Source organism: Mustela putorius, unplaced genomic scaffold (assembly GCF_011764305.1).
Source record: "Mustela putorius furo isolate JIRA1106 unplaced genomic scaffold, ASM1176430v1.1 tig00000430_pilon_pilon_pilon, whole genome shotgun sequence".
Lineage (NCBI taxonomy): Eukaryota > Metazoa > Chordata > Mammalia > Carnivora > Mustelidae > Mustela > Mustela putorius.
The window spans coordinates 7,254,672-7,282,652 of NW_025421377.1; positions in this window are offsets into that span (position 1 = coordinate 7,254,672).

Genomic DNA, 27,981 nt, shown 5'->3' on the forward strand with positions numbered 1-27,981 from the left:
CACAGCCCCAAGACATCAATAAAGAGGGTTCGCCGAGAGCTTCTGTTCTTCAACCATGATCTGGCACCTTCTCCATAAATGATGGAAGGTAAAACCTTCTTGCCCCTTTTCTAGGCCCTGTTGGAGGTAGATAAGGTAAAATGATAAAACTTTGGCTGCCACTTTCAGACTCACATGGAAGATGAAGTTGACTTTGCATGTATCTCAAATTCAGTGGAAAGGCTGCATTCACTTAACCAAAAAAGTGAATTTATATATCATCCACATCAAGACACCAAATACCAACATGGGGTGATTGAACACACAAGGGATTCCCCAATAGTTAATGCCTTTTGTGCCATATCACACACATGGGGCTGTGAGCCATTGTGTGTGTGTGTGTGTGTGTGTGTCTGTGTGTGTAGAACACAGTGTCGGGAGTCATGAGTCCAAATATACTAAGAAGTTTTCCTACAGCTTTGGGAAATCTTTGGAAATCTCATTTTCCAGAAGGATGAATCGTCCCCTCACTTCCATTGTGCAGTGCAGAAGCTCTTTCATGAATATATTCCAGGGCACTGAGTTGGGGGCTTTCTGACTCAATATTGACTTAATTCTGGAATAGTAGTGGCTGCCCAGGTCCTCACATCATCATGCCATTGACATCTTATGGGGATACATTAAGAATCTCACAATCCTGAGGAACAGAAGGAATTAATCATGGTTACCATTTCAAACATTGGAACAATGCACCACATGGAGTCCGGGATGAAATGACATGGGGGCTGTATATTGAATATTCAACCAATTGTAGAAATTTTTTAAGAATATATTTTTTTAAGATTTTATTTATTTATTTGACACAGAGAGAGATCACAAGCAGGCAGAGGGAGGGGGGAAGCAGTCTCCCTGCTGAGCAGAGAGCCCGGTGCGGGCTCGATCCCAGGACCCTGAGATCATGACCTGAGCCGAAGACAGATGCTTAACCGACTGAGCCACCCAGGTGCCCCAATTGTAGAAATTATTGTGCTAGTTCTTTACAACACTAGTTTTAACTATGTGCTATTACAGAACTTGATTGTCAAGTAATATGCTTTTAAATGTGTTTAATTATTTTTGAATCACCTTTCCATTTCCCAGTCAACAGCTACTGACACTCTGCTGGAGGTCTCGGCATGATTTCAGAATTTGAGAAAAGGAACTTCACACGCATGAGGAATTTGGGAACCCCTGCCCTAGGCTAGCAGACTGTGTTCGGCCTGGATCTGTATCCTGTGGTGCCTGCACTGATCTGCCACTCCGGTCTGACATTTGCCCCTGGGGAACTTCATAAAATGTGTCCCACCCTTGCTGGATCATCATTCTCTTGAGCATTGGGTAATAAGCCCCCATCCTTTCTCTGACTGCTTAGGACACGGACTCCACAGGACTTTTTTGTCACCACTAATTACATGCCACGATTTCCCTTAGTTCGAGACAGGGACACACTTCCTTAAGTGGAGAAAATCATTAGCTTTTAAAAATGATGACCCTCTTAGAAAAGAAAACATGTCACATTCCAGCTCATAATCAGCAAAAACTGGGGAGGAAAAAATGACTAAGCCTGGGTCCTTCAGGCCACTCCCCCAACGAAGAGCCTAGGCCAGCCCTGAGAAAATTCTAGATCATAGAGAATGCTTCATTGGCTTCCGCAGGGCCTCGTATACCTGCCAGCAGAACGCCCCGCACCCCCACCCTCTCCTGCCTTTGCCCGGCTGCAGGCCCTGCCTCTTGAGGCCTCCGGATGCCACCATTCCGGATGCCTCTCCTTGGCTCCAGCTGGAGGGAGAACATAAACACACATGGCCTTCCACAGCCCTCGCCAGGATCGAGACATAGTTGGCCACTAGTGCTCTCTTATTTGTGGTTATTTCTTGCTTTTAATTTTGCAGCCGGCACCAGACTCTGCCCACAAGAGGATCCTGCCTCCCAAGCTGACAACTCTCCGAGAGGGCGAAAAATGTCAAAACTCAGCAACCCGTCTGCGCGCGTTCCTGGAAGCGATGCAGGTGATCTAATGAGAAGGTACCCCAGAGCCTGGCTTCTTGGAGCAAACGCGCACACTACGGAAGAGCCGGTCCGGCTGACCCGCCGCCTCTCCTGCGCGCTCCCAAGCTCTCCGCCTCTCTCCTCCCCACCCAAGGGCTTCTGTGTCCTCCGTTACTGCCGCCGCCGGCTCAGCCCTTCTGTTGTGGGGGCCCCCTGTGGGACCTGCCCTCTGCCCAGGGGCCGGCCTCACGCGGGCTCAGGGGATTCCATGGGCTGCGCCTGCGAAGGAAGATTGCGTGACCACAATCCACCCGGCCTCCGTCCCACCCGGCCTCCATCAGAGACAACCAGACTGTGCTTATCACTGAGCCGCCTGGCGTAGCCAAACCGTAAATTAGAACTACAACGGTCTCCTTAACGTCACACGGTGGTCCTTGGTCTTAACTACAAGTGGGTGTGGCTGAGCGTCCCCCATCCTGGCTTTGGCTTGCGTGGGAGCTTGGTTTTACTTTGGCCTCCACAGGACGTCTGGGTGGCTCAGTTGGTTAAGCAGCTGCCTTCGGCTCAGGTCATGATCCCAGCGTCCTGGGATCGAGTCCCACATCGGGCTCCTTGCTCAGCAGGGAGCCTGCTTCTCCCTCTGCCTCTGCCTGCCATTCTGTCTGCCTGTGCCTGCTCTCTCCCTTTCTCTCTCTGATAAATAAATAAAATCTTAAAAAAAAAAAATTACTTTGGCCTCCACAGTTGGAATATACGCATCCACGCGCCGGTGGGCGCGCGCGCACGCATGCGCGCTGACGAGGGGCCGCAGACAAGCCGGAAGAGACGCGGCGGGTGCCTTGGCCTGGTGACCGCGGGTGGAGGGCTGCTTTTTTCTTTCTTTGTGTGCTTCTGTATTTTCCCAAGTTACTACCACGAAGACGTCATCATTTCTATAACTGTTAGAAACGCGAGCAGATCATTTTATTTGGTAGTTTTTTGAAAAGCAGAAATCCTCACTTAACGTCCGCCTGAGGGAAGGTGGGAAACCACGTGAGCTTAGTTTAAAGGTAAGCGAGTTCCGGTCGTCAGGGCAGAGCAGCCGGGCAAGTTGCTGCTCTAGCGAACTTCCCCTGAGCAGAGCCAATTTTTGAACCTCGGTTCTGCGTCCTGTTGTCCTCCTGCCAGTTAGAGCTGGAGAGCTCGGGCTTCCTGAGGAGACCGTGCTGATCCTCCAACCAAGGAGGAATGTCAGTGCCGGGCTCTCACCTCCCTGCCCCCACCAAACCTTGGCCAATTTTGCCTAAGGGAACAATCACAGGACTCCCCGGAGTGAAAGCTGAAGGGCTTGTCAGTTATTTTTGGATACACCCTTTGGCTCTTCCTACTTTTTCTAAGCAGTCTCCTAGGTGAGCAAGCTGGAATTAAGGTGGTTTATCACCTCATACCGAGCCTTACTCAAGTTTATGAACCAGAGGACAGCTTCTTTGTCAGTGTCTGCGTCCCTTTGACCAAAGCAATCCGCCAAGCCAGGGAGTCTCGTGTATACAGTGCCTGACAGGGTTGACAGAAGAGCCGGTTGCTTTGTGAATTAGACACGGTTCTCATCGAAACAACAGCCATCACTATAGTAAAATAAACACAGAGGATCGTGTATAGCAAGTATGTCCAGGTGGTGGTGGTACTATGTGAAACATTCACGTTCGATCTGATTGACTATGCACCTGAACTGAGACTGGAGATGGAAAGGCTCTCCCAGGGTACGCCAATCCCTGGACGTTGTGAGCAAGACAAAACACATTTTCAATGAAAGTCTTAATCTTAAAAAAAAAAAAAAAATTGGTAGTTATTTTGGAGAATTAACTCTATTGAATTTGAGGAGGTTGAAGTTGAGCTCTGAGAAAGCTGATATTCCTTTCTTCTCTGCTGGCTTCTAACGTGCCTCTGCCAAAATTCTGCATACAGTTAGTTACACTGCAGAGAGATAATAATGAGAGAAGTCATGAAGCCAAGAATCACTGAGGGAAATGCAAATCCGCAGGCCTTCAGCTGTGAGGCAGCATTCTCAAATGCTGAAGTCATCTCGTATTTTCCAGAGGCCCTCAGATCTGCACATCAATATGTGAAATTGGAGGCTAATACACAGCTATTGATTTCTCTGAGGATGAGTGTCAATATTTACAGTCCCAAGAGGTGGCAACTGATTGAGGCAAAAACAAAGTCATGGTAGCAACTGCCAAGGTCATGGCTGGGCAATAATCCTGCTCTTCACAATGCAGGTCAACATCTCTTCCTCCAAGTGGTGCCGGATTCTTAATATAAAAAGTGGAAATTTCAGTTTGTTCTCTAGATGTTAACAATCTCCATCACCTGCTAGACAGGTAATGTGAAACTCAATATAACTCACTGGATGTCTTCTATCACATAAGCTTTGTCACATTGGAATCACCTGGGAGGATGGAGATTTTTTCAAATTAATTGCTCCGGACTGCTTTCTCCAAAATTGGGATGTTTCCATAGTATTGTGTGACCCTGAGACACATTGCCATAATGCTGAGAATAGGTTCTTCTTCTCCAGTATGGAAGGTTAAACCAGGAGATTCAGAACACTTAGCTTCAAGATCAAGTCTATTCACATTAAGAAAAGAAAAAGAAAAAAAACCCCAGTGATTCTTAAGCCCAGCTGTATTTACAATCTTACCTTTGGAGTTTCTGATCTGTGTCAGTTGATCTGTGCTAAGGTATAAATATCCATATTTTTATAAAAAGTATCCTGGCCTTCAGGACTCCTGTTCTAATGTGAAAGCGGTACTAAAATCCATTTGTATCTAAGATACTTCAGCTACTTTTCCCATGACATTTCCTCCCCCTACTATACACACCCCATGTCTTAGTCTTGTGTTTGCATTTACCCGTTTATATTGCTTTTCCTGTAGAGAATCCCCCACCCATATCTAGACACCAAATCACCTATTCTTCCTTCAAGCCACAGGCTATGGCCTCTTTTTCTTGTATATGAAACTTTCTTGACATGGTCCTAGCTCTTACATCAGATTTCACTTATTTCCCCCTCCACACACCTCTAGGAAACCACTCATCACTCCAGGGCAATTGCAAGTTTATAAATTCTATTCCCCCAGGGGGATAGTGTGCCCTCCAAGGCAAGAGATCATGCATAAATCTGCTGGACATCTAGAGCACACCCACTTTGCTTAGTAGCGCAAATCACAGTAGCCACTCTATTAATATCTCTTGCAAAGATGGACAAATCTTAAGTTTGTGTTTGGGATTAGGGTCTTTCATAAATCAAGGAAGAATCGTCATTATTAATTCTATATTTTGAGATAACTGGAATATTTTTTAAATGAGAAAAAAAACCTCTTAATTTTAAATTCGAGCCTCTTTGTGTATATAGACCTGGGCCAAATATCCCCTCTGGCCTTCCTCCCTATGACATCATCTTCGGGTTCAGTTGGAATAACTCAGATCATTTCAGCCCTGAGCACCCCATGGGCGTCATTGACACACAGAATATAGCTCTGTTGCCTGACAGGGAGAATGGCAGGTTCATATGCCAATCAGGTGAGTGATTATCATCCATGATAATCATGGATGTGGGTCCTCCCTTTCTCCTGCTTTAGGCATTTCCCTCGGGCTCGGCTATTCTCTCACTTCAAATTCCTCCCTCTTTCTATTTGTTGTGTGACTGATTATTGAATGCGAAAATTTTACCTCAAGAGTTAGTTGACACAAAATTTAGTGCATACACAGAGATGAATCAGAACAGCAGGATCAAAACTACGTCAGCACCAAAATGTCCAGGATGGGTATCTGTGGCTTGAAGACCATCCTGGAGACAACAGCAATCTTCTTCTAAGAAGCATTGCATCACCAACACTCTTCATGGTATACTTGATAACTCTGTGTGGAAAATCATAGATTTTTAATGGAGCTGAATAGAAGATTATAGAAAAGTCATACATACTCTTTGTAAAGAAGTTTTAGGAACATTTTAACTCATGTATTTCTATTGTGATTTCCTTTCTATGTATGTGCAAGAGTTATGTTTGATGAAAGTTAGTCTCCATGAAAGAATTTTCTGGATATGTCTAAAGCTTTGGTCATAATTTGCTACTTTCTTAGCAGTGCCAGTATAAAATAATAGTGCCTGTATTGGTTTGCTAGGGCTGCTATAACAAAGGACCCCAAGGGGGTGGCTTAAATTAGAAATTTATTTTCTCACAGTTCTGGAGTTTAAAAGTCCAAGATCAGGGTGTTGGCAGGGTTGGTCTCTTCCGGGGCCTCTCTCCTTATCTTGTAAGTGGTGGTTTTCTCCCTATATCATTGTCTTCTTTCTGTACCTGTGTCTGAATCTTCTCTTCTTATAAGGACACCAGTTATATCGGATTGGGACTCACTCTAATGACCTCATTTTACCTCATTTAAAGATCTTATCTCCAAATGCTTTTCATTTTGAGGTACTGGGGGAGGGGTTAAGACTTCAATAATGAATTTTGAGGGAACACAGTTCAGTCATGACACTGTCTGGCCTACAGTTGATCGCTTCTTAGTTCAATAAAGTTTTGAGTATAAACCACAGAGGATTGTAATGATATTAAGTGAGTCCCTGGAGCATTTGCTGTTTATTATCACCTACTTCACAGAGGGGTTGAGAAAGCTAAATGAGATAGCATTTGCAAAGTTTGTAGCACAAAGCCTAGCACATAGCAAGCACTCAGTCAGAGTTGGTTACCATGATCATTATGGATTTGGGAATATTTTCATAACAGTAAAGAAAAGTTATTGAGGAAAAAAATATCACAGCATACTTTAAAAATAGGAAATGTTTTTTCTTCATCTTTCAATTTGATGACATTGAAAAATCCTGGTGCACCATTAAGAAAGCAAAACTCGGTAGTCATGACTTCAGACATAATGCTTGTAAGATGACTTGAACATGCAAGTGTTTTGTAATTATCTAATTGTCTGGCATCACCTCAAGTCCTATTTTTTAACCCCTTTGTGTATAGGCAGAGACATCTCCAGCAAGTGTGACACACTGACGCGAAATGCATTAAGCTTTTAAGGCACAGCCTTGAGACCACCAGTAGTATCAAGAGATTAATAATTAGAGTAAGAAAGATAAATGTCTTTTATAAATAATTTAGCCTATCATTAGAAATTAGAAACTTGAGAGCCCCGATAGTTGGGAAAGTAAATAGTAGCCTGCCTTTAATGGGTTATCATTTTAAATAGGAGGAGGTTGCCACTTAGATAGTGCCAGTTGCCACTTAGATAAGCTTAAAACACACTTCTCAATGAAAACCAAGTCCCTCAAAATGAGGTCACCTAGTTGAGTCAAGTCTGGATAAATAAAGAGATGAATACATTTATGATCTGGTTTAACAACTGATTCTCTTTATCATTATGAACAAGATAATTAACTTCTTTACAGATAAGCTTAGGAAGTTTTTAAGCCACATACATATATTTTATCCTAAACCAGGCATTCCCTCACCATGTCATACCTTTAGAATATTTCTTCTGTCCTCAGAAAAACATTCTGTCCCAGAATTTTTCACCGAGTCTACCCTTGTTAAAATGTCCCAACAAATGCTAGAGTATTTCTAATATTGTTGACCAATCTATTCTGTGCTAACACAAGAAAACTAGTGATGATGATCCTAAGGAGTTTGTTCTTTTTATATCTGACGTTAAGTGTGCAAAACTCCCATCTTTGCCATCATACGCAAGGGAGTGACTCGAATGATGGAAATTTCTATTCAAGTAGGAGGAAAGGAAATGGAGTATAAGTGTGCAGATTTCTATCTATAAAAGAGGGCTATAAGTCAATGGCGGAGACAAAGCTGTGTCTGTGTGCTTACCGGGCCCATTTCATGTTCTTCCTGAGCTCACAGCCAAGCTACATTCCCTAACCTTCCCTGCAGTTAGTGGGGCCATATGACTGAGCCCTGGCCAATGGAATGCATGACACTATTGGGCCTACCCCTAAGATTCCCCAAACCATCTTCTATTTTTACATCTATCATTTGTCCTCTGGATGACAGTGCAAGCCTGAAGACCATAATGCTCAGGCTAACTTTGGGAGAAAAGCACTGAAAATGGAGGTGCATAATCTAGAAGGAGCCTTGCTCCCAGATGACTGCAGAGAACAGACCAGCCCCATTAAATCACCAACTGTATCACACTGCGATATGCCTGAGAATTATGCTTTTTCTCTGTGAAGCCACTGAAATCCAGGGGTCATTTCTTACAGCAGCTCCCTTTACCTGCCTTGAAAACTATAGGTATTAATCTTCCTGAGAGGACTATTGCAAGAATCAACTTATTTGTTGTTTAATTTATCCAACAAGTATCTGCTTCAAATCCACCATGCGAGAGTTACTCTGCGAGGGGTCAACCATGAAGCACTTTGACAATAGTGGTGAAGGCCCTGGACTTGGAAAGCAGGACAGGATTTGGAATTCTGCCCTGTCACTCATCAGCTGTGTGACCTTGAGCATGTTAATGAACTTCTCTGTCCTTCAGTTTTCTCACTTGTGAGAAGGAGCAATAATAATATCGACCTTGTAGGGTTGTCCTATCAATTAAATGAACTAATCGGCGTACATAAAATTCTTAGTTCCTTATCTGGTGTATATCTTAATAAAACTCAATACCATTGCTGAATCTGGACAAAGCTCTAAGTTTCCAAATTAAACATCAAATAAATTACTGTTTATAGTCCAGGTGTAATCGTCTAAGTCTGTCCTACTTGCATGGCTGTGAAGCTCAGATCCATGATGCCTCTGAAAGGCACTGGAGGAATGTGATCATTAAAGCAGATTCCCAGCACTCGTTCTCATTTGGCCATGGGGTCCTGCCCTCTGGCAGTGCACGTGGGGAAATCTCATTTTAGTGGAAGAAAGGATAACATTACTGGCAAGTTTATTTGCAGATTTGGAAGTAGAAGAGAGAAAGAAAATGGTAGTTATAGGAAGGCTTCCTTCCCTCAGAGAGCCCTAATCATATGTTTTCTTGGCACTCTGAGGCTTTTCCAGGGGGGTGGGCCCATTGAATAAATACATGTTTCTCTTTACTTTTGCAAAACCCAATAATACAAAGACTTATGTTTGTTTAGGATTTTCCATTTGTTTTCATAGCCAAGAGAAATGTCTTCTGGGCAAGCAGTTCCTTGAGAAGATCCTGTTTATCCCATCCTGCCCCTGTCAAGAGAAATTTTGGAAGAAAACACAAAATGTCATTTTAGAGGAAAGATTCAGTGGGCTGGCATTCAAAGACTCCATTAACCTGGAATAGGAGCAAAAGAAAAAATAGCACACAGCAAAACCCAATGCAACCGAATTCTGGATAAATTGACTCCAGGCCCAGAAAAATGTCTTCTTAAAAATGTTTATATTATGGTGTATTGGTGTTTTTTTCTGCCCCCCACTCTCCGCCAAGGCCTGTTGCCCTGGTTTCAATCATTGATAGTGAATAAACATGAACTTTTACAATGTGAACAAAGGAACTGAAGAAAATGGGAGATTGTGCTTAGACAGATAGTTGATGACTTGCTTTAGGAGAGACGCAAAATCCAGATAGAAATACAAATAACCTGCTCGCCTACCCTGTGTCTCAGGAATTTTACCAAATAGGAGGGTTTGGGAAAAGATACTAGAGCCTTGAAGATGGAAAGGCAGTCACTTCGCTCCCTACCAAGCAAGCCAGACAGATAGCTTAATCTATTTTCTATGACCAACTGAAAGGATTACATTTTCTCAGAGTCCAAAAAAAAAAAGGTCAGCGTGAACTTTAAAACTTCCATTTTGTTTGTTCAGCAGTTTGCATAGGACAGAGGACAAAGCCATTTGTGAGACAGGGCGCGCATTTGTGACTTTAACCTCCAAAACTGGAGAAAGATAGGAGCAACCTCTTCTTGGCACTGCCCTTTATGTGACGAGAGGTGGTGGGCAAATGTCCTGTGCCTTTGTTCTCTGGGACTGGGTACAGAGAAGGACTTGGGAGCTGTCTGCCCCCAGGGACTTAGATCCTACAATTTCTGAAAAGGATTTTGAACATTCTTGGGCCAGGTGAACTAATCATATTTTCTTTTTAATGGCATTTTGCTTGAAACAGGATTGTATTGAAGAAAGAAAAATCTGTCACTTTAGCATTTAGAGTCATGAAATTAACCTAACGTGGAGTTATCTGATCACCTTCCAAAACCAGTTTCAGCTGATGGGGCCCAGGATATCTTCAGTGGCCCCAAGACCTTCAAGGATAAAGGGGATGGTTCTATCTTGGGCTCGTTCCCCTCATTCTTACCTTCCACACCTACATTATGAGTCTTTGGGAAGTTCAGAACCGAACAAGACCTTGGGAAGGTTATATAGCAACAGGAAACCCCAGAAGAAGTCCTTGTCAAGGGGAAGTTTCTGGGTCCAAAGTAACTGCTCCTGCACTGGACCCTTGCCACCATTCTTGGCTGTTTGCAGAACTTGAGCTCCAGGTTAGAACCTTAATATCAGATCAATTCTGTGTGATCCATATATCAGTTCAATTTAATCTTTACAGGGCCTCTATGAGGCAGAACTACTATTATCCCACTTTATAAATGGAGAGACTGTGGCTCAGAGAATTTAGGCAACTTCCCCAAGGTCATGCAGGCATGAAGTGGCAGAGCTAGGACCCAAATACAGGGAGCATGACCTCAGAGTGTATGGATTTTACTAACTCACTACATCTCATAGAATAAAAAATCCTTAAGATAAGAAGGGATGATTCTCTGCATTGGAAATGCAGGCAAATCAGTGGGGAGACATTTTTCCTTGGCACACCCTTCTTAGCTCTCTTTGCGTCAATTCCTGTAAGGCTCTCCCTAGTAGATACTCCAGGACTGCTCCACTTTAAGTTGTTTCTCGATGTCTCAGCACACCTTCCCTAGAACATCATCATCCTGGCAGATCAAGTACCATGGGAGGAAGCTTTCAACTAAATAAGCATATTCACAATTTCCAAGATCCCTGATTATAAGCCTGAATAGAAAATTTGGTTTCTGATTAATAAGCATCCTTGCCTTTATGTTTCTACAGAAAGCATTTGTGCTAATAATATGATGCTTAATAATGAGATGTCTATCAAAGGAAGGGGATGGCAGTGGGGGAAAAATGATGTTGGACATGTTTAAATATCATGCTTCTTAAAAAGCCATCACCCAAAAGGGTCATGCCCAAATCACTGGTATTTGTGAAAGGTGTTGCAAAGCGGATTTTTATTTTCCTATTTCAGAGTGGCTCCATGTTGCTTTTCCATTTTTTAGAAAAGTCTTAGGTCTGGAAATGTTCAAGCATTAGGCTGGCAGAATTTGGCATGGTGGCATGGCTGCCAAGTTCAGGACAAATCTATTTCTCCCTCTGTTACCATTAGAACCTTCATCCCTGCATTTAGAACCTGACATGTGCCAAACTGCCCAATTAGTCCTTGCCCGTCATTAGAGTGTGCAGCTAAACACTGGGTTTGAAATACATCATTGCAACTGTCCAAACACAATCCCAAGTGTATTCAAGAGTCCCAGGGAGGATCAGGGTGAGGGGCGAGAATGATTCAAATTGGCCAAGATTCAAAATGCCATTTAAACTCAAGTACAAAAAAGGTTGTGCTCATGAAAAGAACTAGATTGACACCCAGAGAACACAAAGGCTCAGTCTTATGTTTCCCGAGTTTCTGGGAGGGCCTGCCCCTCTTTGCCTTGCCTGTGTGGCTCATTCTGTAGGGACAGAGCAATGGTGCTGCTTTGGAAGATGCCTGGCCAGAAGTGTGCCACGTCGCCAACACCCTGGCAATGCTGCCTTTTCCCAGCTCCCTGCTCATGAAAACCAACTTGATTCCAGTCAAATCAGAGGGAGATTGGATGTGGTAGGATATTGTTTTCATAACAAATAAAAATATTTGACTTTCCCATTTAATTTTTCTGGGGAACCTAAAACACAGAACAATCATGCAGTATAACCTAGTCTCTCTGGTCAAGTTATATTAGGTTTGTGCCACAGGAACAAGCAACTACAAAGCTGCAGTGGCTTAACCCAACAAAGGTTCATTTCCCAACATGCTACCTGCCCGTCCTAGCTCAGCAAGGACGCTCTGCTCATCAGTCTTCAGAGACCCAGTTTTGCAGAACAGCCACCATCTTTGATGCCAGGGGTCAAATGCTAGGGAGAGAGAAAGCCCCGAAGGGTCTCAGAATGGTAACTAAATGATCTGACCTGAAGTGACACCATGACATTTGCCAACATTCACTGGCCAGAACCAGTTATGTGGTCCCACCCAAACATAAGAAGGTCAAGACACATAATCCTACCATCTAGCATTAATGACTATCAATGACACAACCCAAGCCACATCTCTAAGTAGCAAAGTTGGAATTCCCAACTCTAATTTGGCTTTAAAACAGAAGCACAGCTCACAGACTTATGGCCCAACCAGGCTCCAGAGCTGATCTAGAAGGGCTCTTGAGGATGGGGAAAGGTGAGACATCTGGATAACCTTCTATAGCTTCAAACTCTAGCTTTGATCAGATATTGCATTCTTACTCCAGGGGAGATCAGAATCCCTGATTAATCCCAGAATAATTGATCTCTTTGTTCAGCTTTTTGGAGTTCTCCAGATTGGAGAGAATTTGAAAGCACACTGAGTCTTTTGGACACTTCCTGGCCCAGATGCCCTTGCATTCTGGGTAGGAAAAACATAGATCCCTAGAGCAGAGCAAAAGCCCTAGGTAACTATTTTCTGAAGTTGGCTCTAATACAGAATTTTTGCAAGAGGTCTGTGATATCAGCAGTGTCTGCAAACTGCTCAAGAATACTTCTTTCCCAGGTGTGTGTGGCTATTTTTAGAAATGTATGCAGATCTTGTGATGGGTAAGTTATACATTCAATTAAAAAGGGGCACTGAATTTATTTTATCATTACAAATTTTCTCAATCAACAGCTCCTCAAGGCACTTTTAGCATAATTTGGAGGAGGGGTGGGGAGAAATGGTAGTCTGCCAATTTGGGGGGCGGGTCATGTAAGGATATAAAGAGGTCCTCATGGTGTGGGAAACTTCTCCTTAATGAATAGGATGCTTTTGTGAGGGTCTTTTCTCTAGGCTTTCTTGGACCTTGTTGGTGAAATTTGTTGACAAAGCAAAGCAATAGGTAAACATTTCAGTAGCTGTTTCTGGAGCTGTTTTTTATCTTCTAGGAGAATTATTCTATTGAGGGAAGGGTGGGGTAAAGAAGGGTAAGCAGCATTTTGAGAATACCAGCCTAAAGCTACCTGTAAATAAAACCTCTGCCTCCTCGCAGGTCAGTGCATGTGACATTGGTCAAGGGGTATCATGAAAAGCACTAAATCAATAATAACAGAGCTGATATAGGGGAGATTATATACACAAATGCTCCAGTATTCATTGCAATGACTGAATGTACGTCATCACCTGTTTCACATGGGTCAGAATAATCTGCTTAAAGTTGTGAATGGAGTGAAGGCCAGGTAGAGGTCAGAGTGATGGTAACACCCCAGCCTATGATTTTCTGTCATGTTAGCACAGACAATAATCCCAATTGTCTGGCCACTTCCATTTATGGGGTGGCTGGTAGTGGCACAGAGTGAGGAATCAGAGAACCTCCTTAAGTCCATCTCATTCCTATTCCTAGCCAGCACTCTCCCTCTCCTTGGCAGGGTTTTCTGGAAGGGCTGAGAAGGAGTTCCTGAGGCTGTATATGTTAGCTGCCTATATATTCCCCATCTGGGAAAACCTCCCATGTCGTCGTTTTCACTGTGAAAGTGAAACACAGCACATTGTATGAACTTTGCAGATGAAACCAACCTGCTGTACCAGTCACCATTTATAGGGCCATGAAAAGGTTTGTAAGCTGAAGGCAATCATTTATGACCTGAAGCCAAGGGAGTCCCTCTTCTCTGAAGCTTGCTCTGAACTCTGCCCCATGGAGGCATAACATTCTGTTTAATCCCCTCAAATACTCTCTTTGGGGAAACATCAATGGTAGGTGAATAACATGAGAGCCTGTCACTTCAGATGAGGTTATTGTCATTGCTCTTGAAAGCTCAGACCCATGTTATTGTTGGAATTTCTGGGAACCAGAGTGACCACACAGCCAATAAGGCCAAGGAAGTAACTTCCTGTGTTATTGTGACTCCCCAAGTGTCTTTGTAGTAAGTTCATATCAATTAATCTATGTGACTCTTTCTTTTCTTTCTCTCTTTAGAAATCTGTCAACATTATTCATTTGCCTGCATGAATCCTTTTTTTTTTTTTTAAAGATTTTATTTATTTATTTGACAGAGAGAGAGAGATCACAAGTAGGCAGAGAGGCAGGCAGGGAGAGAGAGAGAGAGAGGGGGAAGCAGGCTCCACACTGAGCTGAGAGCCCGACGCGGGACTCCATCCCAGGACCCCGAGACCAGGACCCTAGCCGAAGGCAGCGGCCCAACCCACTGAACCACCCAGGCTCCCTGCATGAATCCTTTTACCTTAATGGTAAACGATTAGCAAAAATCGAAATAAAAACTCCATCCTTGGGTCATATAACCCTGTTTTTCCACACGTTTTCCCAGCCAAGGGTCCAAATTGGTTGCTGTAAATTCCCCTCTCAATCCCAGGAGTCAGGGCTAGAAAGGCGCTGGTCTCTAGCTACTGGGCTTGAGAAAATCCATGGCACCGTTTTGGGCAAACACAGACTCAGGGAAAAGGTACAATCCAAAGTACCAAATCCAAAGCAGGCTGGCAAGCTCCAGATCCCAAGGAGAGCATCTGCAATCTGCCTGAGCAGTGGGAGCAGGAAGGCCAAAAGCAGACAGATACAGGGATATTGGCTGAGGCACTGATTCACAAAGCTGGGCCCTCTGACAGCAGCTCCTTGGAAGCAGCTGTAGATGGAGGAGTTGGAGAAGGGGGAAATGTTTGGACTTCACTTTCTGTGGTGTAAACCCAAAGGCCCCTTGGAGTCAAAAACTTACTGGAGAGTAAAAGAGCACTGGCAGCTGAGAGGATTACACCAGCCTTCACTCGGTGGGCTGTCTTCTGATAAGATTAGGATCACAGAGCTCATCAGCCAGAAGCCACCTCTGAATGTCCAGGGTGAGTGGTTTGCACACATTGAAATAATCCATTGCCATGTCCCAGGAGGATAATCTTGGAGCCAGAACTGCAGTGAGGGCAGGGCTTACAGTTGCCTGTGAAAGCTAACAGGACACCATGAGCTAATCGAGTGAATCGAGATAATGAGAAAGGAGGGTGAGTGGAAGGATTGCAGAGTATCTCCTTGCCAACGAAGGAGCTCCTTGAGGCATGCAGTGGGAGATAGCCTAGGATAGGGCCCAAGATTCTTCATTCTGATTAAAATCCCAAAATGGAGCCACCAGCCACATTTTTGGTGGCTGGCAGGTTTTAGAGGACTGATGTGTGTGGCATCCTGTTAACAGAGGAAATACAATTTTCAAATTTCAGATGTCTTCTCTGGAAGACAGTAGTTTGTGGTACTAGAGATGGAGTGACATTTGGATGGACAGTGGGATAAACTTGCAGGGCCAGCCTGTCCTAATGTCAAGGACAGATTTGCCCTTGACCTTGCTGAATGTGAATCTGTGAAATGAAGATTATCACTATCTTGGTATGAAGGCTAGATGCTCTGTCTTAGGCTCTCACTCATACTGTCATGAAACCTGTCCCAGATGTTATGACCTCCATGTTTCTGAAACGAGTCTGAATAATGTTTAGGATCCTAGACATTTTCCCTTTGGGCTATAAAAATAATCCAAAATGAAAGTCTTATCAGCTATAAAGATAACACTTTTTATTTTGGATTAATAATTCCCATTTGAACAGCGTCTTCCATAGAATAGAACTTGATATTTTTTTAAGTCAGTATCTCTCCTGATGTGGTCTTCAGAAATTTTTTTGTGGCAGGGAGGTCTTCAAATACATTCTCAAGGATCTATATGAATGGTCTTTTTTTTTTTTCCCTATTAAAAGTGAAAAGTTCTGTTTTAGTGCATTACAATGTAACAGTAGTTTTAAATATAGGACCCAGAAATGAAATTTTCCTTGGCCTTATAATGACTTTAGGTGGAAAGTCTCCAAGGATGAATATGTTTGGTGCCAATTCATTTGAATTTGATCCAATTCAACAAGTATTTATTGAGCTGTGGTCCTAATGCTGTAGCAGGCACAAGGGAATAGAGAGTACTAAGGTCGTTGTCCTCTTGGGAGAGAATTATTGTACAAGAAGCAATGGGAACATTCTCCATGGAGGAGTCAGGAAAAGCTTCTTTTTTTAAAAAAAAATTTATTTATTTATTTGACAGAGAGAGATCACAAGCAGGCAGAGAGGCAGACAGAGAGAGAGAAGGAAGCAGGCTCCCCGCTGAGCAGAGAGCCCGATGCGGGGCTCGATGCGGGGCTCGATCCCAGGACCCTGAGATCATGACCTGAGCCGAAGGCAGAGGCTTTAACCCACTGAGCCACCCAGGCGCCCCCAGGAAAAGCTTCTTAAAGGAGGAATTCACCAGGATGACTGGCGGAGGGAGAGAGAGAGAGGTAGATAGAACTTTATAGACACAAACGACAGCATGGAAAAGGACAAGCATAGCTGGTAGTTTAACATGACAGGAATATAGAATTTGAGGGTATATAGCATAAGTAAAGTGACTAGGAAGATGAGGACCTTGTGAAACTTGCTGAAGAGCTTGGGCTAATTGGCAAGAGAAGATGGCAGTAGTTCTGTGTTGTAATGCCTTTTGTTGTTGTTGTTGTTGTTTTGTTGTAATACCTTTTGAGGATCTCTCTCCCTGTGTGCCTTTATTACTCTATTTTCTCTGGAAAGCCTGAATTCTCTCAAGAGTCACATGTATTGGCCTCACATTCCTGGGTGTAAAGAAGTGAAAAAAATGTTATTAACTTAACGATGCCACCAGAATTCTAATTGGAGAAAGAAATGTCTTTGTTAGAAAACTATGTTAATAAAGCTTTGCGTAGACCCCAGACACATGAAAATTTGTGATTTTAAATATCAGAGAAAAGGGAAATAATTTTGCCTACATGCGGGGGGAAAGAATTTGGGTTTTTGATGGAGGATCGGTACAAAAGAAAGGTGCTGACTAGGATGGGATGAAGGATATGGGAAATGGTGGAAGGATGTCTCCCAATTCTATAATTCTTCAGGACAGTCTGTAAAATCCATAAATGCCGTATTCAAGTGATTTTTTTGTAGTGGGATACTAAGAACAGGTTTGAATTTCAGGGCAGACTCAGACTACAATGTAGGATGGAAGCTGCGTGTGTTATGAAGCCTGAAGTAGCCCTAAAAACAAAAGTTTCAAGAAATGTGCAGCCATCTTGGAAAGGGCTTTGGACTCCTCAGGCTATGGTTTTGAAATAGATCTTGAGAAGTACGCTGGTTAATTTTATGTGTCAACTTGGCTAAGCTATGGTGCTGGTTATTTGATAAAAAAACAGTCCTGATGTCATTGTAAGGATATTTTAGATGTAATTAACATTTATAATGAGTAGACTATGAATAAAGTAGATTACTCTCTATAATGTGAGTGGACATCATCAAATCAGCTAAAAGCTTTAGGAGCAAAAACTGAGGTTTCCAAAGAAGGAAGAATTCTGCCTACAGACTTCAACACAGAAATCCTGCCTGAGTTTCTCACCTGATGGGTTGTCTTGCACAGTTTGGACTCAAGACTGCAACATCAACTCTTAATTTCTACACTGCCAGCTTGCTTTATGAATTTCAGACTTCCAAGCCCTCACAATCACATGAGGCAATTCCTTAAAATCTCTCTTTAGATAGATAAAGAAATATATATATATAGATCTCTAGATGTAGACTGATAAATAAGAATCTATATCTATCTATCTATCTATCTATGTATCTGTCAATCATCTATGTTACTATTGAGTCTGTTTCTCTGGAGAACTCTGATTTATAAAAGCACAAGGAGACTCCAAATGATAGCTGGGTGATAGAGCTCTATGAAAGGCATCAACCATTTCCTCACAATTTGAGAAAATGCCCAAAGGAAAAGGATTCAAACATGGTTGCTCCTTGGCTCATTAAGATACTCAGTGAATGTTCTGTGATATATATTGCTAGATCTTGACCCAGTAGCATCTCTCTTGCCCTTTTCCTACTGAAAGTATCTTAATTTTTGTCTTAGTCAACAATGCCTAAACAAATATTTAATTTCCCAACCTCCTTTGCTGCTAGGGGTGGTCATGTGACAGAGTTACAGCCAATGAGACTAAGTCATCATGTGTGGCTCTTTAGAAAGCTTCTAATGGGATCAATATGACTGGCATGTTTCCTCATGGATTTGTCCCTTCTTTCTTTCCCATTCTTCCTAGCTGGAATAAAGATGCAAAGCCTCATGGTTCAGCAGCCATCTTGTACTCATAAGGATGAAAACTGATAAAGAATAGTAAAGTTTGGAGTTACAAGGACTCTGGGCAACTGAAGACATCCTGGATTAGCTGCATTGGACTTGGACTACCTACCTCCAGCCTTCTTAATATAAGAGGACAATAAACCTCTTCCTTGATCATGTTTTCAGCCACTTGCAACTGAATGCACTCCTGACTGATACTGCCACAATCTCAGTCACTATTGGATTAAGCAATGGCATTGCTTCCAGAAAAAAGAAGAGTGAGGGGCCTGAAGATCTGACTGACCATCTCTGTAACCCTTTTAATTAGCGAATTAATTGAGCTTAAATGATTGTATCAGCTAGTCATCACCTTGAATGGAACACCGAAGAGGTAAATTTCTGTGAGTTAAAATTGAGATTTGGATGGCAAAGAGCTAAGGGTATGTCATCATCAGGTGGGAGTGAGGGAGCAAGAGGACATTTTAAACTGCAAAAGACAGTTTTAAAAAAATAGGAACATAGTTAAAAAAAATAAGTCCACTACAAATGTTATATCTTGATCTGTAGTTCAGAGGTGTCTGGTCTAAACAAAAAAGAAATGAATACTCATGGATATGAATATCACTGTGTTCTTAAATACAGACTAGTATCCTATGTATTTTCTTCTATACTTTCCTTTATTTTCTCACTTTATTTACACATTCATTCAACAAACATTTGTTAATGAATAGGAGCCAGGAACATCGGGATGAGTAAGGCAAAGTTCTTATCCCTCTAGAGTCAAATACTGAGTGAACAGACAGAACTGTGAGCAGATAAATAACCAGACAAATATAGAAGGGATATAAAAGAGGGATATGGGGATATAGAAGAGATAGGGATATAGAAGAGATAGAAATAAGTGATGAACCACAAACACTGACCAGAAGAATTAAGAATGACTGATTCCATAGCATAGAAGACATTTGAGCTGGAGTTTGAATTTTAAAAAGGAATTTCCCAACTGGAGAAGGAAGAAGACCATTTTTATTTCCTATATATTCATCTTTGGAAACAAATATTGAAGATATTTGGAGATTTGACCCATTCAGATATCAAGGGAGGCTTCTCTGAGGGAGCTTCCCTTCATCTGAGATGTGGGTGAATAGGAGTTAATGAGGAAAAAAAGAGAATTCTGGATAGAGGGAGAAACAGAGGCAGAGCACTTGTGGAAGGTGGAGTATGACAGGCAGAGGGGCTGAAATGGAACTCATATCGTAAGGTGGAGAGAGGTATGAGATGAGGCTGGAGAAGTTGGAATATTAGGAAATATTCCAAATGCTATAGGGGCAGAATAGGTTAAGGAGGGCTTTGGGGTTTTTTGTTTTTTTTTTCCTTAAAAACAATGAGAAGTCTTGGCGTGTTTTCCACAAGTGAACCATCTGACCGTCTTAACTGTTGACAATTCAATGTGCTTAGACCAAGGAGCTGCGACTTTACCTGGGATCCCCAGGATTCTGAATTCCCACTGCCACTTCTCTAAAGCCAAGCTGCAGATTCATTGGTGGAACTCAGCATAGGTATCATAATATCTGGCCATCTCTAGTAGTCCCATAATTCTTCTTCTCCACAAAGGCAAGGGTACTGGCAAACTTTAATAACTGTCAGGTCTGATTATGAACAGCCATTGCCCTTTAGACTGGCATAGGAAATCCTTTCCACTCCAGAGGCTGCCCTGTCAGTCTCTGAATGGCATCCTATGAAACCAAGTGTTAGACAAAGCACTGGGGAAGAAGGCAAACAAGAGCAGAAGGTAATGATATCTACACATAATACAATCTCCAAATAGCAGGAGCTGGAGCCCAGCAGATACCACTGCATTGACAGCTTCATTTTATTCATACCCTACTGAATATGTCTCTTCCCACAGTTCGGATGTCAAGCTGTGACCTGAATTTTCAAGCTTGTTTGTCTCATCAACCATTAGCTTGGAGAAAGGCAAGAATTTAAAAATGCAAAACTGAATGTGCATTTTTGGTGTTTTAGGTAAGAAAGAACCCTTGGATTCTGGCCCAGTTGAGAAGGAGTTACAGTTCTTTTTTCATTAATATCATCTTACTTATAAGCACATGTTGACACAAACACACACATGCACACAGAGGATGCACAAAGAAATTCTCGAAGGCTTTCCAGGGCCTCTTAAGAAGTAAAGGTCTCGGAAGAACATTTTTATTTGAAAAGGTAAAAAGCTAAGCGGGAGGGTTAAAAGAGAGGAAGCAAAGGCTGAGGAGAACTGCAGCAGACACGCCATGATTCCTCGGGAACCTCAGAGTTTTCTCTAGGGAGGGAAGGACCTGAGGTCAAATAGAAAAGCATGCGAAAAAATGAAGTATGGAAGCAGAAGAGCTGGAACAAACTTCAAGGCAGCCCACACTAACCACCATATATGACCCATACAATTACCTTTTTAAAAAAATTTTTTTATTAAGACTTTTTTTTTTAGGGCAATTTAAGGTTCACAGGGGAAGGTACAGAGATTTCCCATATACTGCCTGCCCCCACACATTATCAACATTCCCCACCAGAGCACACTTGTCACAACCAACGAACCTACATTGATACAACATAATTATCTAAAGTCCGTATTTTACATTAAGATTCACTCTTGGGGGTGCCTGGATAGCTCAGTCAACTAAGTGTCTGCCTTTGGCTCAACTCATGGTCTCAGAATCATGATCTCAGGGTCCTGAGATCGAGCCTCAAGTAGGGCTCCCTGCTCACCTCCCTGTTTCCTGCTGCCTTGTTCTCCTCTCCTTCTCCCTTGGCCCCTACCCTGCTTGTGCTCTTTCTTTCATCCTCTGTCTCTCAAATAAATAAATAAAATCTTTAAAAAAATCATTCTTGGTGTTATACATTCTTTGGGTTTGGACAAATGTCTAATGACATCCATCCATCATTATGGTATCATACAGAATATTTTCATTCCTTTAAAAATCTTCTGTGCTCCCATTCTTCACCCCACTCTCTCCCCAATCCCTGATAACAACTGGTTGTTTACTGTCTCACTGATTTTGCCTTTTCCAGAGTTTCCTATTTTGGAATCATATAGTATGTAGACATTTCAGACTGTCTCCCTTCATTTGGTAATAGGCAGTCAAGGTTCCTCCATGCCTTTTAATGACTTGATAGCACTGAATAATATACCATGGTCTGGGTAAACCACAGTTCATTATTAAGTATGATGTTAGCTGTGGAGTTTTTGTAGATACTTTTAAAAAAGAGAGATTTATTTATTTTATGTATAGAGAGAGGGAGTAAGAGCAGAGTGAGGGGATGGGTAGAGGGAGAGAATCTCAAGCAGACTCTCCACTAAGCATGGAGTTCAATGTGGGCCTCAATCTCACAACCCTGAAATCATAACCCAAGCTGAAATCAAGGGTCAGTTGCTTAACCAACTGAGCCACTCAGGCACCCCTGTAGATATTCTTTATCTAGCTCAAGTTCTCTTCATTCCAACTTTACTGAGAGTTTTTATCATTAATTTGTGTTGGGTTTTGTCGAAATCTTTCTTTTTCAGTCTATTAATGTGATAGATGACATAAATTGATTTTCAAATATTGAACCAGCCTTGCATACCTGGCATAAATCCTGCTCAGTTGAGGTATAGAATTCTTTTTATACGTTATTGGATTCAATTTGTTAATATTTTCTTGAGTCTTTTTTTATATCTGTGTTTATGAGAGATACTGGCCTTCAGTTTTCTGTTCCTGTAATGTCTTTGCCTGGTTTTGGTATCAGGGTGATGCTGGCCTCATAGAAAGAGCTAGGAAGCATTCCTTCTGTTTCTATCCTCTAAAAGAAATTGTAGAGAATTGATAGCATGTTTTTTTAATGTTAGGAAGAATTAACTGGCCCACCCATCTGGGCCTGGTGCTTTCTGTTTTAGAAGGTTATTAATTTTTTATTGAATTTCTTTTATAAATATAAACCTATTCATATTGTCTATTTTATTCTTCCAGGCAGTTTAATTACTGACCATTCACCATGAATGTGGGGAGGCTTGGTTTTAAGCTTTGTTAGAGTACTGTTTAAGCTATCGTGATCTTAAACTAGAGTCATATTATTCAGTCTTTTCCTAAGTTTTAAGGGTTTTACTTAGTCTTGGGACAAAGTTTTTACTCCTAACACCTGGCTATCATGGTATTTCAAAAGGGAAACCATACCTGTAATTGGACTCCTCGAAATTTATTCCAGAGAAATAAAAATCTCTGGGTACACCAAAGATCATAGCAGCTTTATTTGCAATAAAACTCAATTCTTGAATACTTGTAATAAAACCAAAAACTTGAAATAACCAAAATATCCTTCATTAGGTGAATGGCTAAACAAGCTGTAACAGCCATGTCATGGAACACTATTCAGCAACAATATGGAACTATTAGATCTATTGAGACACAGAACAATTTATGTAGATCTCAAGAGCATTATGCTGAGTGGAAAAAAAGCATTTTCAAAAGGTTATATACCATATGATTCCACATATATATGACATTCTCAAAATAACAAAACTGCAGAGATTGAAAGCATATTAGTTTTTGTCAGGATTCAAGACAGTGAGATAGTGGCAGGAGGCACGAGTATGAAGGGGTAGCATGACAGAGCTCCTCTTGGTGATGGAACAGTTTTGTGTCTTGATTGCAATGGTGCCTGCATAAATCTACACCTGTGGTAAAATGGCATCAAAACTGTGCACATTCTGTAATGTTGATTTTCTGGTTTTGGCATCATAATATAGTTACATAAGATAGGACCATGGGAGAAACTGAGTGAAGGGTGCATGGGACTTATCTTTGCAACTTCCTGTGATCTATTATTATTTCAAAATAAAATATTTAGAAGAAAAAAAGAAATCCTGGGTTTTTACCAAGTCCTCCCAATGAGATGGGATATAAACTCCAGTCCATTGCCTCTGTGTGAGACAACAGCTGGAACTCTGCTCAGCTCTCAAGATGTCTAGACTCATCTCTTCGGCATCTCCTCCATGTATTCAGGTCATCCATGTCCTTGAGGAGAGTTCTATGCAGATCTGAGGACTTCCTCTTTTGCCGTGTCTCCTTTTCAGGATTTGCCCCCTCAGTTTCTTTGGAGCCCCCAACTACTGCATCTTCTGACACCTCAAGCCAATAAGGCTGTGCTTTCTGCTTGAATTCTAACCACCCTGCCGTTCATAGAATGCAGAGTGCCCCCAAATGAATGTAGATCTCACATGCTGTGGTTCCCTTCTTTCAAAGACTGGAGCCTCTCCAAATTTCATCTGCTTTTGTTCAATCTCCAGTGCATTCAAGTCATTATATATATCACTACCATATAGATGTGCAAATATATATGCACATACGTAGGTATAAAACACTGCATGCATAAAATCAAACTGCAAACTTGTAATAATATCCTGTATCTTTAGAATTTTTCTAGTTTACAAATCACTTTTCCATTTTATGCATACCAAGCCTATGAGTTAGAAGACATTGTATTATACAATGTATATAACCTTTGCATAAGTTATCCTTGGTCTCCTCATTTGGTGGCCATTCTTCAGTCTGTTATGAGCACTTTATCTTCAATGTTCTCTATAGATATTTTGGTTCATAAGGGAGCTTTCCTCATTTAATGGTTATTCCCTCCCCCCACCCCCCACCTATCCCATGGGTATTGTTATTCATTTTCAGAATTTTAAATACTTCCTATGAAATACAAATCCCAGTTTTGTACTTAATTCATGACATCTCATCAGATTTTGACTCATGTATCTAATTGGCATCCATTTGGACTCTCATATATACCTCAAATAACATATTCAAAATTCAACATTGTATCCTTCCCTAAGACCTCATTTTGTTTTCTTATCTTCTGTTTCTTAGAATGGTACCACCTTTCTCAACACTCAAGCTAGAAACATGAAACTTGTCTCTTACACTTTAGGTTCAACTACCCACCAAGTCCTGCCAACTTTATACCTTATTTATTTCCTGAATCCCACCTCTCCTCTCCATCTGACCTCTGCCTTGGTTTAGTACCTCAAGATTTCTCATCCAGACTATTGCAACAGACTGCTAATTTGTCTCCTCATTTCTGATTTTGCTTTGGACTGGGACAGGGGTTACAGCCTCAAGAGGGCGGATAGAGGACTAGAACTGTGGTCTAAGTTAAAGAGGAGCCAGGGAATTAGTAAGTAACTCTCTGGTAATACGGAAATCCTCCAAATTAGAATGTTAGTACCAGCAAAAATCAATATGCTCTTTCTCTTCTGTTATAGCAGACTAGTTTAATGATAAGAGTTTGGGTAGAGGGTGGACAGACAGACCATAGCTTCTGAGGGTCTCTGTCTTTTCAGGAGACAGAGGGGGTAGAGAGGGCAGAGGACAGAAAATGAAAGCCAGTACAGACAGACAAAGAGTTTCAGCTGAGAGATCCTAAGATGGGTTCTAGCAAACTCCTAGCAAACTCCAAGACTCAGTTCTAGGAATAGTAGGAAGGAAGCAAGTGTACACCCAATGTTGTGCTAGTCCACAAAAGGCTTAAAGCATGAGAGGAGCAGTTTGGGCTAAGATTTATTTACCTAAGAATTCTCAGTAGCTGTATGTGGTTCACTTTTATTTCATATAAATATTGTCTAATCATTCATGTTATTAAACTTCTTAAAGTAATCCCATTTAAGTGTTTGTCCTATATTTCAAATATCCCCAAGAATATCATATGTGTGTGTGTTGGGCGGGGCATGCCTAAAAACAATGTCTCATGCAACTGTTCTCTAAATCAGACTCATGTAACAAATGAAAACGGTTCCCTCACACTGCCGCCAAGCCTCATCTACCCAAAGGTAAATAGAACAAATTGGCTAAAAATACTTCCGTGGCTCCTCCATCCTTGATGGTCTGTAAATGTCCCTCACCCCCGAAGACCCCGCTCCTCTGGCCTCTCAAGCCTCCCCGAACTTTTTCATAGGATGAAGAATCCTTTTCCATAGTTGACTCCAGATGCTACACTTGACTGTGAGCTTCACAGGCAAGAAGCCTCTCTGACCCATCTCTGTGTCATCATTATCTAGCACTATGTGTGGCTCATGGTAAGTGCTCAAAACAGGTTTCCTGAACAATTAATTTACTTAGGGATCAGCAAACTTTTTCCTGCAAAGAGACAGAAAATAGCTATTTTGGGCTTTGCAGAACCTAAGTCTCTATTACAATAATTCAGATCTGTCATTGTAGCATAAAAACAACCATAGACAGTTAAAAAAAAAAAAAAGGGAGGGGGCATGGCTATGTTCCAATAAAACTTTGTTTACAAAAACAGGTACATGGTTAGATTTTAGCCTGAAGGTCAACTTTTTTTTTTTTTTTTGCCAACTTTTGAATTAAATGAATGAATGAATGTGCAGATTGCCGTGAAACCACTAGGCTTTGACTCAAACTCTCTTTTCCAGGAAAGCAGACTTTCTCTGCATACAAATTCTTCATAATTTCCTAAAGTAAGGCCCAGACCAAAAGATGCTCTAAGTGGAGCTAGGACAAGATCTGTTTATTTTCTCATCGAACAGTTTGAATGGTATTATTTTAATGCAGTTTCACTTGAAAGGATAATACTAGCATCCTCATGAGTTATTAAAACTGGAATTTACTATCATGTGTATTAAAAACAAGAAAAAACTTCCTGATGCTCAAGACCATGATACGTTGAAGCAAATACCCCATGATTTCCCAACAGCACAGGTTCCCATGGAAAAAAAAATGAAAATAAAGATAATGGAATAAACAGGGTGAGTTCAAGCATGGTTCAAATATGTGTACCACAGCCATGATTAAAGCTTCTCTGAGGTCCACTGGGGGTGGAAGTGATTGTGAATAATTGAGTATTTGGAGAAGTTGGGCATCCAGCAGAAAGTTCTTTGAACTGGGTTCAAATACAAACTTTGACTCTTGTTAGCAGTGAGACTCCACAAATTACTTAACTCCTCGGGGCCTCAAATTCAGTATCTATAAAATAAGCATAATAATATTCATATTCCTGGGTACTCTTAGGGATTACAGGAGATATTTAAAGCCTCGGGGACAGTATAAGAAACACTACCGAGCATCTGTTGGAGCTGGGAACAGTGGTGGGTGATTCACTCGCCTTGTCTCCTGGGCTCCTTCATAGCACTTACCAAGGTCTGATACTGTCTTATACATTTGTGTCTGTTTGTTATTGCCTGTTCTTGTTCCCCTTTAAAATATAAAATCCATGAGTCCAGGGACCAGCCTACTTTCTGAACAAAGACAGAGTAGACTTCAGGGTCTGTGCCTTTGTCAAGCAAAACCATCCAGCTAGAATTTAATGACATTTGGCTTGCATTTACATTTCTTTTTCTCACTGAGAACAAGTGATACTGAATTTCTATGTACAGGTCTAATAAAAGTGTCTTTTTAAATTAAATTTTTTGATAACTAATTCCAAATATGTGCATGAATTTATTTAAGCTTATTTGCTTAAAAGTTAGCTGATTTAAAAAAAAAGTATTGGGCAAATGATAGTAAAGATGTAATGCTGATATGACCAAAAATATACATATATTGATTTCTCAAATAGCTGAAGTTGAGGGATTACTAGGGGATAGGACCCTGAGGTTTTTTCTTTCATGCTATGATCTGGCACTTTTGTAAGGATTGATCATATAATGAGCAAAAATGAGTCACAGATACACTTTTGCCCTAGGAGACCAAGTTATGGGCAAAAGGAAAAAGTGCCTGTGAATAAGTCCCTGAGCAGATCCTCCCTACCACAGAGGGAAAGCCTCTAAGCTCTTGTTTTCTTACTTTCCCCTTGTAAATTTTGTTCAGCAAATTTCTGGTTAGACACCAAACATCTTGGAGCCACACATATGCAAATCAAAGCAAAACAATAAAAGGGAGGCTTGAAGAGGAAGGCAAGTGAAAAGGAGAAGCAAGTCTGTCCAGATTTCTTCACTTTACAAGTATCAGATCCTAGGCATGGGGACATTGTAAGGCAGGATTGCATCTGAACTCAAGGCGACCCAAAGTTTCTTCACATCTCCTCCTTCTCCTGCTTCCTTTTCCCAAGCCATTTTCCCTTTCTTATTTGTTTAAAGGAAGAAATTCAATGCATACACTGATGAAATCTTTGGGTCTTGTTTAGTCCCTTTTCAGTTACACCAGAGTGGTGTGGCTAGGGTGAAAAGACATGTCAGTTTCCTCAGCACTCTCTTATTTTCAAGGTGCATCCTGAATCATGAAGGAAACTGTCCTTCTAGCAAGGAGAGGACGTACTCATGAGAGGATGGTCTCCTACATCAATGCTTCTCAAACTTGAATGAGAATATAAATCACCTGAGGATCTTCTGATTGAGTAGGTCTAGGGGCACACAGGAGGGCTGGCATTGTTAGCAAGCTCCAGTGAGGCTGTCCCATGGACCACACTAGAAGGTAATATTCTTAGTAGCATATGTCACAGCATTTGCTAAGCATCTATCTACACTATGCTCTGATCTATGTGCTGAATTGTCATTTTCAAAATAGAGCCTCTCTCC